Genomic DNA, 22,159 nt, shown 5'->3' on the forward strand with positions numbered 1-22,159 from the left:
ATGGTTCTTCTTTCTGGTGGCCTCAGGCTAAGGCTTTGAATTGGCTTGAATTAAGATGTCTCTGGTAATCCATGCTTAATTCCCACTGTAGGAAAGTTCAGGTCAGCTCTGTGCTGCACATCTGTTTATGTTAGACAGATTTTGGTAGCAATAAATTGTGCCACAAATGGCTCCACAGAGGTGGAAAGCCTCATTTGATCTTCAAAGTAACCAACTTCCTACAGTAAATTTAAAAACTTCAGTGCTCCAAACCATGAAGGACACCTGCATGTCATTAAGTACTTAATGCTGAGCATACAGCTTTCTGGGTCACCATCTGTTCAGCAAGAGCACCAACTCCTGGCTGCTGTTCCCCAGTTCACTGTGCTCCAGGGTTTGAACTCTCCACCTCAGCAGCTCGCACTTACCCAAAAGGTAGCATGGATGGATCTTCTGTGTCCGCAATACAAATTGAAAAACTGTCCCCCGAGAGAGAACGATTCAAGCAGGCAGAGTTCAGTAAAGTCTGTTTAAAGATTAGGAGCTAATCAGAACAGCTCATAATGTATATGCCTCTGTTTGTTGATTCCACTGCTGCCTTCCTAATCTCATCAAGATGCCTGCTTGTCTGCAGTTATCTGGCCCTGGTAATACTTATTGTCTGTATTGTTTTAAACAAAGTTCTCTCTTGTGCTAGAAAGTTTGCTATCTAGGCAGCTACACACAGAAGAAAGTTCAAAATCAACATGTGCTCATCTATACAACAAAACTTTTTGAAAACACTTTTTTTCAGCAATAGGAGGAGCTACCCGCATAAAGCTAAAGAAGAAATATCTCATCCGGCTCCAGAAATACGGAGGGATTTTCCCTCTGCTCCACAGGAGCCAGGTTGGCCCAATGCTGGCACTTCTAGCCAAAGTTTCCAAGCTTCAGCCTTTTCAAGTTGAATCACCAGATGGTTCCACTACATCAACACCGACATTAATCACAGAAGTAAAACAAAAGGTAATGAGTCCTAATGGTCACTGGGGAAGCATGACTTTTGCATAAAACAAAGCAGGAGAAAGAGAACAGAGGCTGCTTCAGGGTCCCGGGAACTGATATAGGTTATAACCACTTCCCACATCACAGGCTTAAAACTTCTGCTTTTTGCCCCCTGTCCTCCCCACCCAAGTTGTATTACACATGAAAACTCAGTTTAAGGAAATGTACTTTGTGGAACAGTTCCATATTCTCAGAGAAAGGAACAAACAAGTTTTTCCCATTTGGAAATTGACCTTTTAGAATCTTCTTAAATAAAGCCAGCAGTTTATTATAACTATAGCCAGTACTCAAATTGAACTAGAGTTCAAAGCTACTAAGTTCCTTCATTCTTCTAAATCAGAGGAAAATCAGCATTTCTCTTAATTCTGGAAACAGAACTGGCTTATCCATGTGACCAGAGAAGCCTAAATGAAGGTCCCTCAATCCCATGAGCAAAGGAAGCCAATAAAGTTGACACCCTCCTCCTGTCTAATGCCTATGTTTCCTCAGTCTTGCAAAATTCAGAAGACCTCCTTATCCCTGCATACTTTGCACATTCCCCAACTAAAACTGGGCAAGAAATAGCACACAATGCTGTGGATACTCTTCTTTTAACTGGCAACACCTTAGTTTGATTTAGTTTATTTCACTCTAAAGAGATTTGTTTACATTTTAAAACTGACACAACCTACCTTCTCAGAAATGCATGTTTTACTTCATTCAGATTCACTTTTCTAAGAGGCTTTATACAGGCAAGACATAAAGACGGTAAGACAATACTTGGATGGAGACCTTTTGTGCTAAAGGACCCATATTTCAAGAATAAGGGCTCTGGCCTGCCTATCTGCTATCAAGAAAATAATTCTTGATCGGAAAGAAAAGCACACATTTAGCTACCATTCCACTAAGCAAAGAAAAAAAAAAAAAAAGAAAAAAGAAAAAAAAGAAAAATAAAGAAAAATAAAGAAAGAAAAACAAATGTATTAAACTCCCTCCTCCAAAAAAACACTATAAAACCCAACACTATACTTTGATATTAAGTGCCTTCCCAGCATGGCCCTTTTAGATTCCTATAATGCATGTTTCCCTGTTCACTCTGTTTTTCCCCTGATGTTTGGCTCTATTCTACTAGGTTTCCAGCAGCTGAGTTAAAATTTGATATGATAAAGGGCAACACAAGAGGTGTGACTTGCAACATGTTACAGCCTTTGTGGGAAGCAAATTGGCACCTAAATTACAGTATTCCTGTATTACAGTTAAAATGAGAACTCCATTACTTGTTAAAGCAGGACACATTTACTATCTTTTAAACACAGACTTCTGCTTCACTGAACTGCCCACATTTCACCTCTAAGCAGCTGAGAAAAACTTTTCTGTCTAGGCAAAATGATATCCTCATGCAAAAGCCCCAAGTTAGCTCCTTGTACCAATAGCCTGGAATCCACAACTCCACATTTGCCATTTATGCTTCATAAGATGAGGGATCCACTGCCTTCTATGAAAACTTTTGTGAAATTATCAACCTGCCTCCCACTATTGACACTGTAAAATAGTAAATTAGTTTGTAATTGATTTTTTCCTATCATGGCTTTCCTCATAAGTTATGGAGGCCTTCAGTACTTGTTATTTTTCTTCCCTAAAAGATATTTATAATGTGGTTATCTGTTCTTCTTGAGTCTGTCAAGACTAAGCTTTTTAAGCTGCAGAGCCAACTTTCTCCAGCCATTAGTTTGTTGGAGAGTTTTTCCCTTTCCTTTCTTTTTTCTTTTCTTTGCACCTTTTGGAAATGTCGACACCAATACAGAATGCCTTACCCTGGTATCTTTGTCATCACCACCATCACCCTAGCCTGGCCCTCTCAAGTATACGCCTAAGAACTGGCTTTAGACACTTCTCCACAGCACTACATTCAGAGCTTATCTGCCAATGCCTACCCCCTGTGACCCCCTAAAATCCTTTTTAGTCACAGTTTTCCAGGTATTACCCACTATGTACGTTTCATCCGTACATATGGAGCTAGAAAGGACTAAAACATGCTGTGCTAAGCCAACTGCATCTTTATTTTGAGCCCTGAAAACATGACAGGAAAAATGTCACGCATGCCTGAGGCACAGACATAGACACCCGAAGGAGCAGGTGGAAAGAGGCTCCCTGCCTTTTCCTGGCACCTTCCTCAATTTCCAAAAAGGTAGAAAGGTCCTCAGCAGTCTCAGGCTGTTAATAATCATGCCAGCGCTCAGTTAGTAATAAGTTTTGCAATATTTAGCATTTTCCTTAAAGACTAAAGTCTAACTCTTCATTAATTTTTCAAAGAAAAAAAATGTATTTTCAGTCTTCAGCTTTAAAGAAAATACTTGAAAGTGTGACCAACAGGGTTACATTAAAATAATAAAAAACCTATGTAGAAGGCCAGAACAAAGAATCCCATCGTTGTTTTGGATTTTCTTCATCTAGTGATTTTTAGGCCAATATCCTGACAGGAAAGGGGGAGGAGTGGGGCTGTCAGTACTGTATTCAGTGAGTATAATTACACTGAATTAGCGCTAAAGGGTTTAAAGAGAGGAAAAAAATACTATTCCACAGAGTTAATATAAAGTGGGCTTTCATGTACATACAAACCCACAAGGAGCAAGCTACTGCCTGCTGAGACCTATTTGAGAGCCAAGGGATTGATCGGACTCGGCCAGCCCTTGCTTAAGAAAAAAGCTGCAGTTGTGAATTTCTGTAAAGCAGTATTCACATGATTGATGCCTTTACCCCCCCCACCACATTTGTTTCAAAGATCCATTTTGTCTTCTGTGGCGACGGTGTGAATTAACCCCTCTGACAACGGCTGGCCGGATTCGGCAAGACCAGTCCAAGCTCTAGGAGCTCGATGAAGCTTTTATCTTATGCAGCTGTGTGACTGAGAAAATGGGAAAGAGATGCTTTTAAACACCCAGGCTTCTGAGGAGCATCATAAATTCCAACCTCCTCAGTCTGCAAACTTTCTGCTGTCAGACCAGCCAGTTCCTCACCTGCCTGGAGAAACATCTTTGAAGGCGCTCTGCCTCTGATCTCCCCTGCAGTCTGATTCTCCACCCACTTGTCCTTACATCCAAGACAGCATAGGGTATATTTATTTCACCTCTTGCCTTTTTAACCCAATCTGCTGTCAGCAACAGATTATTTTTTTTTTCTTTTTCCCCATGGAGAGCAAAAGAAAGCCTGTACTCTGTATGCAGTAAAGAATCCAGAGACTCCAGGTAGATTTGTGATGGGATTTCTTCTCAAGCCTCAGGTGCTGTAAATTAAAAGAAGTAGTTAGAATAGCCAAGGGAATGTGGGACAGCAACCAGAAATGGGCACAGATCATGAGCAGCTTTTAAAAAGCTCCTGAAATCTTTTGAATTGACAGTATGACACAGAAAGCCATATTTCCATAGAAGCCCAGTCACATGCCTGCTTAGGAATGGGCCCACAGCATCTCAGGAACAGCTTATTCACCCAGAAATAGATCTGTTCATGTCAACTGCAAACTGCCCTGTGCTCTTCCCAGTTCCCAGGAAGGTATTACATACATGAATAAGATTTCTTTTTCCTTTATGAGGTAAATATGTTGCTTTAAAAAGAAAGAGGGGGTGGGGGGTGGGGATGGGGGACAGGGGGACACGAAACAACACGATGACACCCAAAAAAACAGAGCGATAAATACTACTAACTACAGGAAGCTGGCTGCAGGGAAGTGAAATGTAACCTTCCCACACATGACCCTGCAAATGTTGTTTCACACTGTGTCTGCACCATGTCATTTCTCTTGCCCTGGATAAAACCATGTGTTTTATCCTACAGCACCTCCTCTGTATTCACAGTCCCCGTCTAGCCACAAGGAGAAACAAAATGCTGCACTGCCACCCCAGTCACCTGTGTCACTGTACTCCCCACCACACTGCCAGTGTTTGATAATCGCCACCTGCAGCACCCACTGCTCCCCACCATGCGAGAGCCCCACCACCCTACCTGCCACCCCAGGGCTGGCCCTGGGAAAAAGGGCATCGGAGCATGACAGCGCCGCTGGTTTTACAATGAACGTTAGGTGGGGGAGCTTCTCGGCGTGTCCTGCCTCGGTTTGTCACGGGACATCATAGCCACTCTCTGTCCTCAGGTTTAGAGCACCTTGTAATCCTTTTCAGTCCTTTCCTAGGCACAATCTTCATCTGCCTTGATAGTTACGGCAGATGTCGTAGGAATCACAAATGCGGAACCCAAATGCTGTGAGAGGTCTCTGCCTAAAAAACCCAGCCTCCAAAGGGGCAGATGCTGAAGCTGCACCAAATGGGGTCAAACACATTCCAGCCACTACACTCGATGCTCACTTGGAGATGCAAATTCTCAGGCCAAAATGTGCCATGACTGAAAGCATCCAGTAGCTAGGTTAGTCCCTGTGCACCAAGGTTATTAGCAACCCATGCAAACCACAGCTAGAGCTCAACTGTGCTGAAGTGACTGGGTTAACAGATGAGCATCCTTGGCAGCATACAGAAACTACTGTCAGACCTTCTTCTGCTATTCTACGACCATGTTCCCAAATTTTATGTGTGCACAATTTATTAACCCCAAAGGACAGCATGTCTCACTTCTTTGCGAAAAACACTCTCAGTTGCAGAGAAACTGCCCAATTTGTCAGGATCATTTCAACTTTTACTGTACTTGTGACCTCTGTTACTGTCACTTGCAAGTTTTACAACCGTGCCTTCTGCTCTACCACGCAAACAGGGAAGGAGGAGAATAGGATCAATGGCAGGCTATACCAGGACCTCGCAGAGCTGCCGGCAGCCTGCATACCACACCTATGGGAAAGCACACCATAAAACAATGTCATGAATCCTGCATGAGCTGGGGGGGGGATCACCAGAACAGCAGAGTATGTTGGCATTATTGGTGTGCTAACAGGACACTGCTGTGTTAACAGAGCCATCAAATCCCATAGAACCACTGTACCAAGCTGAAGGCTCATTCCAGTCCCAGGAGGCCAGCAGCCTTTGTTTCTACCTGTCGTATGACAAAAACATTTCCACTGAGCTCTGATTAGCACGGTAAACTATTCTTTTCCCTCCCTCACCAAATCCCCTAACTGCAGTTCAGTCCAGCGGCAACAGCAGCTGTAGTGAAACACAGGTGTGCTATCAAGAAAGGTCAAGTTGTTTCATTTCCAAAGCCTACGCACAGTGAAGTACCATTAAATCCAGACGCATTTTTCTTCTCATTCCACCTAAACAATGATTTATTTCAAACAAAAGCTACTTGTTGGCACCCCTTCATTTGTCACACTCGGAGGCATCTTAGGCAAGTGATCTAAAAACAGCATCATTAGAAGCAGGAGGTTAACTGCAACCTCAGCTGGCTTCTGTTACTCCCGATGCTGCGTATGTCACGGCAAAAGCTGTAACGCATTTAGCAACTCACACGATGACAAGGAGCACTAAGCCCTTGTGTCCATTCACAGCACCCTACATAAAAGCCACTTGAGCTCATCAAGAATAGGAACGAGCTCTTTCTTAAGTCCAGCCCAAACCAGTTAACAGGCTTATATGGAAATGCTGAGAGACAGGGCTTACAGGTGGCAATGCATCTAACTTACACACACTAGTTTGCTAAAAAATGAGGAAGAACACATACACACCACCTAGCCGAGGTTCATAACTGCCTCCTTCTTCACCATATATTCCTTTACAGGTGCTTTTCTCTAAAGATATGAATTTAAGAAAGGGCTTGGGTAACCTTTGTGATTAGTAATCATTATTACAAATCTTGTTCCACGAGCACAAAATTAAAAAAAAATCCTGATAAATACAGAAGTCCATTTCAGTCTTCCTGATCAACCAGCCTTCCCTTCTTGCTCTTGCCATATGTTTGCAGAAGTCGATTTGCTTCTGCTAAAGCAATGCTGCCGTGAATCAAAATAGGAAAAGAGATGCACAGAAGCTTTGAGATTGTTGTGACATCAGCTGGTGGTAACACACTACTGTCCCCTGTCTCATTCACTTCATCTGTGCACAGAGATAAAACCTATAGAAGGGGTTGCTCCTGACCTTCTGCTGAGGAGCAAGTACATAAGTGGATGCCCAAACCCTGTCCTCCCCACCACCACTGAGCATGTGGGATAGCTCCGAAATAGGGGATACAGTAAGATTCCTCCCATTCAAAAAAAACAAAGATTTGCTTTGGGATTCATTACTTAAAAGGTAATAACCTTAAATTACCTGTAACCTGAACTTGCTAAGTCTTGATTTTCCATCATAGAAATCAGGGGCAGGAGAAGCAAGCATCAATTTTTCCCAGATTATGAGTAATTCTAGAGTTAAATGAAAGACATTTTAGAAGTAGAAGTGCTACTATGAGAAGTTAATATTAAAAGCATTCCTTATGAGATGCAGGGAGACTAAGTCAGCAGCAGATTAATTGAACACAGCCAGACTTAAGGGAAAATTGGTAGTTTTCACAGGATACTCCATTTCTGACAACATATTTGTTTTCAAAATAGTTGTCCATTTATCACAGCTGGAAAGCATCAGGGCATCAAATTAGATGTACGTAAGTGCAATCAGCTTACATTTCTGATATCACAAACAGCTTCCTGGAGCACAGTTTGCTAAAGTGTTGATAACCCCCCCCAAAAAAAAAAAACAAAAAAACCCAAACCAAAAAACCCACCCAAACAACAACAAAAACAAAAAAAAAAGACAGTAACACAGAAAATGTTAAATTATACAGCCAATCTAAATTACCATGAGCCTACATACATACATACATTTATTTTTACATATATATTTAGTTACTTTGGTGGACTTTAGATCAGGCCTTTAGCTAAAACACTTAGGATTCTTCTGAAAGGAGAAAACGTACAATCTTGAGCTATACTTGCACACATACTAAATAAGAAAGAGGAAGAAGTCAGAAATACAAATCTGACTTTTCAGGCACTCTTCAGTAACTGTTTCCTCACAGGGAGGCACATTAGGGGAGTGTTTATAACTACAGATTCTGAGCTACAGTCTTGAGGATCCAATTCAGACCAGAAATGATTGATGTAAAATACTAGGTGATCAAATGATGACAACATTGCCATTTTCTAGAATTGTGAAAATGCAGTCATTTTTATAAATTATTTCTTGTCAATGTAATCAATTCATGTGGTGGCAGCTGGTTTGAAGCTTGCAGAAGGAAAAGCTGCAATGAGTTAGTCTCAAATAACAGAAAAGAATTAATTCAGGAATTAGACAGGGCTATGTTTCTAGACTATTTTCCAAAGGGAGAATTGCAACAGTTGGGATACATTTCCATAGGATATAAATACAGAATTCTCTCACAATTCTTCAAAATCTTCACCCCAAAGTTACTACATGATTATGGTGGATGCTACAACTGGGATGCTGTTAAAAGTCCTAAAAGAATCAGGCTTCTGTAAGCACAGTATTGGGAGTCACTTCTTTCTGTTCCCTGGAACATTTCCTTAATAAGGTATGCAAGGAATGAGCACAGATATTCTGAAACGATGCCAAAGTGCAATCACTGATGATACTCCTGGCCACTCAGAAAAAAAATAATAATAACAAAAAAACCCAACCCAACTTCTCAAATATATTTTAAGGACTTGTTCACTCACAGAATATACTTAAGAGAAAGCAAATGGAAATCCAGCCCAAGTGAAATTAATAGGAGAAAACAACTTTGGCAGGTGAGATGTAAAATAGAGATTAAAAGATCCAAAAGCAAGGTTGAGGAATAAAGAGAAAAATACACAGAGACAAGTAATAAGGCATTCATTAAGCACACTGGAAACAGGCACTCCAGAAGAGCCAGTGGGTCTTGCAGACTATACTGAAGACTATCCTGGCACAAGCAAGTCAATGAGGGCAGAAAAAGATTGCACAGAAGTTAAATGGCTCCTTTTCTTCAGTTTTCCCTTTAAAGTAGGGAAGAGAGATGAATGCCCTACGGTTATACAAGTAAAGAACCTAAGGCAGAACTGCCAGACAGAGTTAGGGGAAATAGATTTTTTTTTAAAAAAAAAAAAAAAAAGGGACAACTCAAGAAATTCAGTTGCACTAAACTGCATTTCCAGAGCTGAGAAAAATCAGTTAGAGGCAAGGGTAAACCATCTAGCCTGAAATAGAAGACCCACAAACTAGAAACATCTAACCCAGTACATTTTTCACAATGATAAATCATGCCTCACTAATCTACAAGAAGCCTTTAAAAACTTATCCTGGGTATTTTCCACTAGATGTAAATTGTTTGGATTTCCAAAGACATTGAAAAAAAGCTATTAGGAGAGCTTCATAATCTTGGGATAAGAGGTCAGGTCCCGTCACTCTTTAGATGTTAGTCAAGGAACTAAGAATCCCAGGGTAAGAACAATAATCAGTTCTCCGTATGGGAGGTGGAGTTGTAGCACCCGAAGTCCAGCCTAGGATCAATGTTGTGGAGTGCATTTATGAAGCACTCGAAACAAAGAATGAAAAAGGCAGCAACAAAGTTCTGTCCGTATAAAATGGTACTAGTCAACAGTATGGAGGTCCCTGCCCTTGCCACTGCCCAGGCGACCGGACAACACAAATATCAGATAAAATTCACCACAGACACATTAAAGTCTAATGGAAGAAATATATGCTTACATACCACTATATGTCAATGATTACTGAAATAACTTCTGGACATCAAAAAAGTTCTGGAGACAAAAGATGTCATATCCCTGTTCTTAGCAGAATAGTAATTTCAGACTAGACAAAACTTTAGAATAGCACTTCCAAAATTTTAAAACTGTAATAAAAAAAAAGTTTGACTCTGGAAATTATAATGCAGTTATAGAATTCCAAGTTAGATTTCAACTAAATGTGCTCACTAAAACAAGGGCATGAATTGTGAGCACACTCAGAAACAAATAAGCTGCAATATTTTGCTGATTTAGAATAAGGTGTGGGGCAGCTGTAAAGGCCACTGAAAAAAAAAAATGAGCAGATGTGCAATATTTATGAAAGGTGACCTACTACACAATTTAAATAGAAGAAATATTAAAACAAAGAGAAGTTGGGATTATGAAAATAAGGACATTAGAGACATAGGAATTCAAAATTAAGGAAACCTCAGCTATTCAGTTATGGCAAACTTCTTCAAAAGTTCTGTATCTTCAAAACCAAAACAGCTTGGGCGTGGTTTATCTGTTCAGGGAAAAATGCACATTTAAAGCTAAGGAAGATGAGCATTACCTGCAAAGTTTTAAGCAGTTCACGTAAGTGGTTTTACAGAACTCAACCCATGTTCTGCTATCCACTTGCATATCTTGTACAATTGGACTGCTACTCACAGGGCACGATCCATGTCTTAGAAAAATCCAGACCTATTTCACAGCCTGATACAGTTCCCGCTACAGAAGCGGCAGCAGCCTTCAACGGTTTAGCTTTGCAAGACAGGAATCCCAGCAAGGAAACTAGAGAAATGGCTGAGGTTGCTCGAAGTGGGCAGCTCACCTGGAATCAGCTGCTGCAGCTTGTAAGTTCAGCCACTCCAAAAAGTTTTTAAGCTTGGAACACTGTTTTTAATATGAAGGAATAGAAGACAGATATAAATGAGATTTAAAAAAAAAAAAAAAATCCCTTTCACACAAATCACACTGCATGAGTGAAAACTATACTTATTCTAGGCTAGGGGTCTATTTAACACTGAACAAAGGCTAAAATGTCTTTTGCAACAGAAGCTATGATTTGATTATATATAAATATTTTTTTTTTAAATCCCAAACAACATGTCCTGTGGAGCAATTGAAAAGAACATGCACAAGCCTTTTATTAAACCCTATAATTATAGTCGTAATAATTGTAAATAACAACTATAAATTATTACAATTGTTTACAATTATTTTGTAAAAAAATAACTTTGAAATGCAAATAATTTACAATTAGTACATTGTTGACAATGTTCGCAATTATTACAATTATATGTACAATTAAAATTGTACATGCAAATTATATTCCGATTTTCAAAGGCTTACTTTGGAAAAAAAAATTTAAACTGATAAGGAAAGCATAAATTTGAGAAAATGCTCCTCATTCCCCATCGCTGCATACTATTCCACCCTTTTTGTGAGACATTGTGGTCATAAAAATGCCACAATGAACAGCATCAGCTGGACATCATAGGGCATCATGAAGAGGCTACTGTAGCCAATATATCTGTCTCATATGTAGGCTCAAGTTCTTGTTTTCATTCCTTCAACACCCATTAAGTGCTGCAAGTGTTTGATACACACTAGAATTTCACTGGCCTGGAACAGAAATCTTTAATTCAGTGACTCAAAAATTTCCATTTTGATAAGCCTTATGTGAAATATTTCAACCTCAGTTTTTCTTGACTTAGACAGATAATTTACACTTCACAGCCTTGTCCCGATTTGCGTATTTTGTTTGCTGCAGAATTTTCTGTTTAAATAAGACAAGAAATTCCCACCTACAGTCACTTGAGAAATTTCAGTTGGTAAAATCCCAACTAGAATTAGAGCTTTACTGTACATGCTGGAAGTGTCAATACAGAAAGATGTGAACTTGTCATTTATAGTAAGTATTGAGCAATTTGACACTCTAAAATTAGGTAACACATTTTTGCTACATATCCCTACAGTTTGGAAAGTTTCTCCAAACAGAGACTTGGTTTTGACGTGTGTGTAAAGCACAATGTTGGGGCAAAGCACCTACACGTCTCACCTTTTTCCTCTATAAAACCACAGTGTCTCTATATCCACTCAACCTACACTTGCGGTTAGCACAAGAAAGAAGGGTTCTTATGTAAAGGACTACTGCCCTGTAGATATCAATCTATTCAGTATTCAATCTCCAGCCATGCTCAAGAGCTCTCATTCTTCGTGAAAATTAGCACAGAAATGCTGTATTTGGGCACAGAGAGGCAGCCAAAGAAAGCCCAGGACCATGTGGCACATTATGCCACTGCGCAAGTAGAGGTGTTTGTAAATATTATCTCAGTTGCAAAATACTAAAATTATCTATAGAATTTTTTGAAAGCAGCCTAAATATAACTTCTAGATCAAAATTACGAGTAACAGCAGGAAGTTCACCCACTTTTCTTCCCATTCCCATCCCTTTTTGAACTTCAGATTTTTTCATCAGGAAAACATGGCCAATTTTGCAGGTAGTTAGGGGCAGGGAGAGAAAATGCTCCCCACTTTCCTACATTTCTGATTCCAGACAGTTTTAAAAATCATTGCAGGTATTAAGCCCCAAAGTTTTCTCCATCCAGAGGTAAAACCAAGGGCTGATCCCAACAGGAATCTCTCATCCTCTTCTCTCTCATCAGGATAAAGTCAGAACCTTCACAGCACCAGTCAGTCATGCAGGGGCAGCTTTTAACAAGGGTTTATGCCTGGCCCACACCGTGCTTGGAAAGGTACAGTTATTAACTGACAAGTTTACATCAGAAAGTGGAAGAGAAAACCAATAGCTTCACTTGTACAAAAGAAAAAGAAAACAAAACAAACAAACAACCCACAAAAAAAACCCAAAACAAAACAAAAAAAAAAAACAAAAACAAAAACAAAAAACAAAAAAACACCAAGACCAGATCATGCTTAAAAAGATGTCCAGAAAAATATCAAGTGAAGCCAAAGGCCCCACGGTAAATGTATTGCTATAAAACTTATCACAAGAGATTTAATCCCCACCCACTTATAAAGTGCATGCACCTGAACACATACTGTACCACCAGATACTTTCATTACTGCTGTGTTAAACTTTTAAATCAACCCACTGATCAAGCAAAGGTATCGCATGTACTTTCTACATTTATGTTAAGTAAACCCCACGGTTCTCAGTGAGGTAACTCGCAGCCCACAAAGCCGCTCCAGTGCACAAGATGTGCAAAGACTATAGCTCAAAATGACAAGCGACTGAGAGAAGAGACTGACAACTCTTAAAACACATACTCCTATAACCCCAATGGCCACTCAGTATTCATGAGCCCAAAACACAAAGTAAACTCCATGCCCCATTTAAAGACAGGTTCTTGAGCTAACAAACAGAAAGGGAGCGGAGCTTGCCTTTTCTTCTTTATACCCCCATAAACACGTTTCCCACGCTATTTTGCAAGCAGAGGGAAATTCCTGAAAACTCAACTCAATGTAGATACCCTTACTTAGCAGCCCACAATCCCTGTAGCTCTTTATAATAATCTTCTGCTGGTGGATGACTATGAGTAATACAAGGAAAACGGGAGCAGCCTTCAGGCTCCCCTGAACTCTGTAGGTCTTTGGTCAAACTGGCCAGAGGATCACCGTGCTGTAACTGGCTCCCCTGTGGCTTTCTGTTTGGGGTGGTTTTGCCTCCCTGCTGCGTAAGTGAGCCTAGCAGAGGAAGAGGCCCGCAGCACGGAGCAAGTATGCTAATGCCGTATCATACAGACTGCCACGCCAACAGCCATCACACACACGCCTGCTCACACACTGCTGCCAAATAATCACTTCAGCAAACATCAACTACAGAGATTAACAAAAGCATCTGACAACACACAAATCAGACGAGAAACATGGGCTGAAGGGACAGCTTAGGAATATGAAGATTTAGTAAGTGAAATGACATGAAGTTCCTGAATCAAAGCCTGCAGTGTTTTTGGAAAATTGTTGAAAGTCCTATCTGTTGGCCTTAGAGGGAAAGCTAGTAGATTTTTTTCCACTCCTCAGTCCCTGCATATCAGCTGCACCCAGGCAGGCTTCTAATAAAAGCAAGTGACTCTTGTGCAAACAAAAACATCTTTGTGACCTCTGGGAAGGCAGCAATCCAAGCAAACAACCAGGCAGTCTGGTGGCACAAGTTATCGAGAAGCAATCAGAGCATCTCAGGGGCCTTCCGTCAGCACCAGAAGGAAAGCTAAGCCACTACAAGAGAAAACCAGGTTTCCAGGAGAAACCACTCTAGGTAGAACAAGAAGTTCAAAATATTTCTGTTTAATACAGTGGGGGTGGGAAGGCTACTTTTGAGCACAGAATTTTTATTGTTCAAACTAAAGGAACAAAGTGTTTTTCTACCAGAATTAAGGCAGAATATCAGAACAATCTCTTTATTATCTCTAACTTAATAAAGGGTGCTTCACTCCAAAGGCACTTGCAATGAAAGTAATGAGATTCTGCTGCAAGATGTGCAGGAAGAGTCACAACCATTTACCAGAATTATAATCCATTTGTGTCTTATTTTTAAGAATTTGTCACCAAAACAGAAGGGTGGGCACCCTTTCTAAATCTTAGGCTGAATTCTATGATCCTTATTCTGATGAAGCTCTTGCTGAAGCATCAGCTTTGCCTGAATAATGGTTGGAGAATGTGTGCCTCGTTTAGTATCAATCTCTGCTTGACAGGAAGAATATGATTCTTACTGAGCTGATAAAGATCTCAGTATGGAAATGGAAAAAGTTCCATTGTCCAAAAGCAAACTGTGACCTTGTAGTGCCATAATACTGCAGAGACAGCACCATATTAGAGGTGCCATCATTCTACCAAGGCTATTTCTAAGTCCCTTTCTATATCACTTTCAAAGACAGTAGACCTTTCTTAAGAGATCCATCCATTACAGTCTGATTATCAAAGTGCCTAGAAAAGCATCACAGAAATATTAAAATGGCATTCTGAGCCAGTCACTCTTCCCACTGTTGCCTGCATGCTGTAAACCTGTAAAAAAAAAAAAAAAAAAAAAAAAAAGACAAAACACCTGTAAAATAGTTATTTTTAAACACAAAGTTTTTGAGATTAGAACTACCTACACACAGTATTAAGCACATTTTGGATGCTCCTGTCATGGAAGCAAAGATGCTGCAGACTGTGAGCCTTCTGTTGCTGGCTACAGATGGGCGCATACATTTGCATTGCACTGCTAAGGCTCTTTTGCACTTTGAGATGCATGATGTGTGAGAAATATAGCTAAAAAAATAAATAATACATAAATAAATCTGTTGTACTAGTGATCCTGTCGAAACAAGGAAGCCTTAAATGCAATAGTCGGATCATCTTTAGCTGGTTATGAAACTACTGTCATTGTTTGCATGGCTCTGAGAAACAAAACCCAAGAACAAAACAGGTTTTGTGTCTGATAGCAAATGAAACTGAATCTGAGAAACCAGTTCAGTCATTTTCATTGCTTGCAATCAGACAGGGACACTGACTTCCACAGTCATCTATGTATTTACTGTTTGTGTCAATACACGGGGAATTCCTCCTTTCCTATATACCCATAGAGAACAATTATCCGGTTTTTACCTTTCTAATCCTTAGGGACAGCCCAAGGCAAGAATCAGATGCAGGTAACAAAGTCAAATGATGAAGACAACAGCAAAGTAGTCTATTTTCCTTTACAAGCTCAGCAGAGCAAGATCAACTTTGTACTCAAGCCTGAGAAATAGGCTACCTCCATCTCGTTGCCAACATCACTAGCGCTCTGCCCATTTCCAGTGCCAGCTGGACAAGTCCCACTAAGACAACAGAGCATCAGCCCCAGTGCATAGAGAGGGGCTTGCTGAAAGGAAAAAGAGCATGTCCAGCCTCCCTCCCCCTCCCAGCTTTTCTGTCTGGTTTTACTCCTGGGAGAACTTCTACAGATAACGAGTTGCTCCAAAAATATTGTATGAAGACAGCAAAAACTCTATTTCATTTATGCTGTTAGCTAGCTGTGGACCAGTGTGAAAACAAGCATTTGGACTGAGGTATTAAACAATTTCTCCTCTTCCTCTTCCCTCCCCACAGGCCCCTGATGATGGTATCAACTACAACTAAATAGGGGATGTTTATAAGGTCCAAGCTACACTGAACCTTTGTAGAAACTAATGAGGAAGGAAGATTTTTATATCACTCTCCTGAAACATTTAATGAGCTCTGAAATAGTGCTGGCAGGCCTCAGAGGAGAAAGGTCCAGTTTAAAATTGAATTTTGCAGTTTACTAAATGGCAGCGGACTGGAGCCCCAAGCACTATTTATCTTCAGAGACTATTTTTATCAGAAAATCCCCAACTCCTGTAATGCTCTTCTGCTCTAAAAGTCTCTACCCCTCTGTCGCAGCTGCCATGCAATCAATGGCACTTGCAAGCAACGTGCTCCTAGGGCCCAAATTAACATATGTTTTTCTTAATGCAACAAAACTGGATTTTGCCTCATAGTTAGCTCTACTCCTCACCTCCAGGTTTGAAACCAGAATCTGCTCTTCTGGGAAGGCAAGGAAGGGCAGAGGCTTTTTGGAGCGGAGGGATGGAGAGGGTAGAAATCACCTGGCTGCATCAGTAATATATCTAGCTCTTTATTACACCCACATTCCCCCTTCTCATCTCCCATGAAACTGCCTACAGCTGTGTTCTCTCAACCTTCAGCCTGAAAGACATTAAAAAGCAGTCTGCAAGATGACTACAGTTTTCAAAAAGTCACTCCCACATATGTAAGCAAGGAAGGAAATGAGAAAAGTTAAAAAACAATAAATCATCATGGTGCCACTGCAGGAGGTAGAGCTAGATATTTCAAATGCTTCAGTGATTCTATTCCTTGGAATAAAATAAGGTAGGACATATTGACCAAGAGAGCAACTAGCTTGGTAAAGTCCCACTGACCCTTTCTACAACGATAAGGTAAGCCATTGCTGAAAACTTAACAAACTGAACTATTTTAATGCCACTATGTTAAACACCACCTGCAACAGGGCCTTTTCAGTATTCAAGTTCATTTTCACTAGTGGAAAGACTGTAGGAGCCTGAAGAGGGTCTGAAAAGTATTAACGAGCTTGGCATCACAAAATCAGTTCTAATGGCAACTCAGAGCAAACAAAATTCTAAGCAGCAAATTCCATACTGACTGCCAACTCTCATTTCATGGGCTGGATCAAGATCATGTTAAAGGTAGTGGGATTAAAGGGCTCCTCCAGCTGATGACCACTTCTGTTTGATACATGATCAATGGTATGCAAAGCATATTTAAATAATATAAAATAAAATATGCTGGTCTTTATTTAGCGTCTATTACTGTTGGCACAAATAACAGGTATCAGTCCCTTGGAAGTTAATGACGCACAGAAGATACGCCTCTTCCCATCTTGTTTAGTTGCTGTTGTGTCAATCCACAGAGACACCACCATATCATTTCTTCGGCAATTACAATGCTCTGTGAATTATTGTAGCAAAACACAGACATCCACCTTATAGAAGGCATTGCTCACTCCTTTAATTTCATTTTTCCACAGTGCTTCTGCTGAAGAAATTGATGTAAGACAACTGACTCAAATTTCCCCCAGCTCTCCTCAAATGCACACTGAACACTTGACAATGCCCATGTTTCTATTTTCCCCTCCACGGTTCCATTGGAGAGGACCCTCTGTGCATTCAGAGCCACACAATGGAGAATGATTTCCAAAGCATTAACTTGGAGCCATTGAGACTTGGATGTTTTCAAAATGACTCTATTGTGCTCAAAGGATTCTAGACTACCCCAGCTACTCTAGAAGAGAGTCTTTTTCCCCTTTCTCAAAACGTCCATCCCTTGAGCCATCCCTGGAGTGCATTGTTGAGGTTGATTCCTTAGTGCGGCAAGTTCCATCAGTCAAAGCTCAACAGATACAAATAATATCAGGATATGGATATAAATTAGTGCGACAGACCCTAAATAGTTTTGACAGGTTTAGTAAGTATATATAGCGACACAGAATGCTATTCCTGCTGTCAGACATCAATATGTAGACAGAAGATTGGGGGCACCATGGAAACTCAGCGACATAAGAGTGGTATTGATTGGATAGAAAATGAGGCTGCAATTTAAGCTTAAGGCTGCCAGAGATGCCAAGAATGGAGAATGACCTCCAGCAGTGAATTTTCAGCATAAGCTCCCTGTGAACAAGCCAGCCCAAGAAGGATAAATCAGGGACAAGCTCACCAGGGATATGGCTCGACCGAATGCCGGCTACCCTAAGCAGATGAGAATCACTCTGTGTGCGCGCGTTACAGTGACCTAGTTCGTTCAAAGACGGCATTTTGAATGGTTTATTATAGAGGCTTGAAACAAAGAGATTTCCTCAATTAAAGTCCTGAAATGAATCCTCTAATGAAAATGCTTTTGATACACTGATCAGCAAGAGGTTATAAATATCGAAGCAAAGCATACATTGTTAAAGTCCAGTTCCCACAGAAAACACCATGGTTGGGAGTGTAGGTAATGAGGGGGCCTGAACAGAGCAGGAGGTTTCACAAGCAACGCCGGCTCCATCCCTAATGCCTTAGCGCTACGCTAAAACACTTGTTACACTATAACGCTTCATAAAGCATACCTTCCCTGCTACAAAAGCACACTGAAAGAGTATGAGTTGAATGAGGGCATTTTCAGAGCTCCTATTTTTATAGGATATATATAATTAAAAATAAAGGACTATTTTTAATTATTATCTGAGGACTCAAGAACAACCATTCCCAGAATGATCAAGAAGAAACATAGGATGTGTCAGAGTACCTTGCTGGAGCCGTGACTGCTGGAAGTCAGCTAAGTAATAATATTCACATTAGCAACAGAAAGATGAATCTACACAAAACATCCATCAGTACAGCTGTGTCAGGAATAAGATAAGCCTCCAAAGTGTCCTCAGTGTCAGTATGAGTGTAGAGGAATATAGGCATATGGTTCTGGGATAACAGAACTATGTAATATGTATAGTTTGTAATACTATAGTAAGACCAACCTTCTGCTGGGAAGGATGTATCAGCCACAGGCTGCATCTCAAATAACGGGTAATAGACATCTGGATAATTGCAAAAAGTCTGTTTTTTCTTAGGCCACTTCTACACTATAAACAAAGACTTAACCATTTGTAAAAGAAAGATTTGTTGCTGGCTTCTCTTTTTTCCACCCAAGAGCCTGCTCTGGAGCATGCTAAAGTTAGTTAAGTTTCTGTCCTTCAATTTCATTCAAAGCTTCCTAAGTAGTAAGTCACCAAAGTAATGCTTTTTCTTTTTTGTCCGTCCTCTCCAGTGAAGTACCCCCTCCATGAAGTTCCAAATTTTCATTATGACAGCAAATTAACAAATTTTGTCACAAAAATGCAGGTTTGTTTTTCCCTTCAGACTACTTCTCTTGATCAAAAGTTCAGACTGTTTTGTTTTTTTTTTTCATTTTTTTAAATTCTTATTTCTTTGCAGGGAGGAAACAGAAATACTCCATAAGATTTGCTTTGTAAATCAGCTCAAGCACACTGTCCAAAAAATGTATGACAGGTACTATTTTACAACTTTTTCAATATACTTCCCTTCTCTTTCCCTCCATCTCTTCCCTTCTTCTCCCTAAAACAAGCAGTTACACACTCTGTCTATTTCTTGTCCAAAAAGTTGAACTTTACTAAAAGCTCAAAAAAATCAAGGTCCAAAGGGAAAGCAAGGAAAGGGCAGCAAGTTCAAGCACTGATGAGCCACAGGTAAAGTGTTCTTCTCCTGTAAGTCATTTAGAGCAAATAGGATCCAGTTAAAACACCTATCGCTATGCATAGGTGCAGGGTTATCTCACAGAGAAAGATTTAATGCATGTTGCAAATATTTCCACAAGTGCTTCCAAGAACCAGTTGGTCTCTAGGGTTTATATCCCGGAATCCAGCCTCAGAGCGTATCACTAAGCTAACAGACAGTAGACATTCACCACCAAGGCAAGCCTACTTGCAGTATGGAAGAGAGAGGTGTGCGGCAGCCAACTGGAACAGGCAAAGGAGCAGATGAGCTCCCGAGGAATAACGACTGCCTTTCCCCTATAAATACTTTTAATAAGGAGATAATGAAGGCAGCTACAGAGTTAGAAGCATCAGTGTTGGAGACCATAACACATTTGCAGAATAATGTGTTAGCTCAACAGGAGGAAACTGTGTTTTCACTGTAGTTAAGTGAGATTTTCTCCAAACCTATCCCTTCAGAGGACATGGAAGACACCAACTAACGATGGCAGTTTTAAATAGATCTATTGGCACTTGATAGATTCAGTTGTTCCACCAAAAGTAAACTACGGATAAGAAGGCAAAGTCCCAAGAAAAATATCAGTCAACGTGCTCGGTCGGAGGGTAAAATTTAACCTCATTATCCCGAGTCTCAGTCGGGACATTCCTGGCACAGGGCAACTGGGACCTGCAGGGGGTTTGCCGCTCCGGGGTCACTCGGCTGCCCTTTTGTCCTCTCGGAACGGAGCAGCCCGAGGGTTTCTGCCTCCCTTCCCCGCTGGGTCACGTCACCCACCGCCACCTCTCTCCCCGCACCCTGCCCCGGCCCTTCAACGCTCCCCCGCACCGACCCTCCGCCGCCACCCCGAGCGGGGCAGCCGGCACCCGCGGCCGCGCTCCGCAGCACGACACAGCACGGCGGGTCCGCGGCGCCCCCGGCCGCGGCTCCCGGGCACCCCCAGACCTCGCCCGCCGCCCCTGGCCCCCGGGCACCCCCAGATCTCGTCCCCGGCCCCCGGTCCCCGGGCACCCGCAGACCTCGCCCCCCCCCCGCCCCTCGGGCAGGGGTCTCCAGGGCCTCAAGTGCCCCCCAACACCCCGCTGGGTCCGGGCTCCCACCCAAGCCCCCGGCACCGCTCCACAGCACCCGCCGGGCGGCGAGAGGACGCGAGGTGGGGCCGGAGCTGCGGGGCGCCGCAGGGGCAGGTTCCCCGGAGCCGGGGCAGGGCAGGAGAAGCGCTGCCCACCCTTCCTCCGGGGGAGCGAGCGCGGGGGCAGCATCCCTCAGGCAGACCCCGCCGCTCCTCGGACTTACTTCGGGCGGCAGAAAGCTCTTCTCCCGCAGCTGAGAGGGGCGAGCCGCGGGCGTCCCCGGTGAGCAGCGGCTGCCGCCGCCGCCGCCGCCGCAGCGCGTCCCTTCGCTTCCCCACGGACGGGCTCCCGGCCGCCGCCTCACGCCCCGCTCCGCCCGCGCCCCGTCTCTCTCTCCCTCCGGAGATTCCTCGCCGAGATTTTTATACTGGAGGCAGGGAACCTGATCCGCGCTTTGACTCGGCGCAGCCCGGGCTGCAGCGAGGCGGCGAGAGGAGGGAGGCAGGCGGGCGCCGGGCAGAGGAGCGGCCGCGCTGCCCCCTCGTGTGATGCGGTGGGGGCGCGGCGGGTCACCCGCGGGGCAGCCTCGCCCCCACCGCCGGGGCTGGGGGGGGCGGGGTGGGGAGGGGGCGGGCCGGGGGTGCGCCGCCGGCGGACGGGGCTCTGCGGGTGCGCCCCCCGGGTCCCGCCGCCGAGGGGTAGCCCGGCGGGGTTGCGCGGCCCCCGCTGCGGCGGGGCTGGCCCGCGGGCCGGGAACGGGCTTTTAAGCACAGGCAACTTCCCCTCCTCTTCCTCACGGCACCCCAGGCTGCTGGCGGGGGGAGCCGAGGGTGAGGGGGCGCTTCACGGTACCCCCCGGCCGGTGCCGGGGCTTCAGCTACCTCTCTTGGCACGCACGTCCGCAGCTGGTGCCGGGTAGCCCCTGGCCGTCGGGGGTTGGGGAGCCCGGGCTGCAGCCCCGCTGACTTCCAGCTGGCCGCTTAGACCACGGCAGCGCTGGGCTGGACGTGCCGCTGGGGAGGGGGGAAAACAAATAAACAAAGAAAAAAAAAAAACCAACAAAACAACACCCCAACCCAAAAACAGAAAAAAACCCAGCTTTTAATTTCATCTTGGGCTGAAAGTGCCATGAGAACAACTTTTGTCCTGGAATTCCAGCACTTCTGGATGTATATCAAGGGTTTCATTTAGGAGCAGGCTTTTCCAACTTGTTAGGTTCATTACATCCACTGAATAAGAGTGTTCCCCAATCCACAGCTTAATTTAAAACTAAGTGGACGTGTTCCAAACTCCAGGCAATTTCTATGTAATTCCTGATCCCCAGAGCAAGTCTCTGCCTTGAGTTGAAAGACTGGGGCCATTGACTGCTTGGGGCTCAGCTGGGGCTGCAGTTTGCAGCTCCTGCTCCAGGTTTGCATGGAAATCCAGTTCAGATTCTTCTCCTGTTTCCAGAGGAATGAGCTAAAGAAGTAATTTGTCTGGCACCGTACACATTGCATCATCTAACACCTACCATCTGTGACAATGAAAAGCACTGTGCAGCTAGTCCCAGTGTAGGCAATTGCACCCACCTGGACTCTTTCTTAGTAAAGTAAACT

General features: G+C 42.9%; 1 protein-coding gene across 2 annotated transcripts in view; it reads right to left on the bottom strand.

Annotated features, from left to right (window-relative positions):
• Nucleotides 1-21,302, bottom strand: part of PTN (pleiotrophin) — a 79,476-nt gene extending 58,174 nt beyond the window's left edge. The window contains exon 1 of one of the 2 annotated variants that reach the window (XM_080390891.1): nt 20,785-21,302. The gene's annotated coding sequence lies outside the window, so the exon portion shown is untranslated. The remainder of the gene's footprint in view (nt 1-20,784) is intronic. The other variant, XM_080390890.1, reaches the window with a different exon arrangement.
• Between the last annotated feature and the right edge of the window lie 857 nt (nt 21,303-22,159).

Source organism: Falco punctatus (genome assembly GCF_963210335.1).
Source record: "Falco punctatus genome assembly, chromosome: 6".
NCBI classification, from domain to species: Eukaryota; Metazoa; Chordata; class Aves; order Falconiformes; family Falconidae; genus Falco; species Falco punctatus.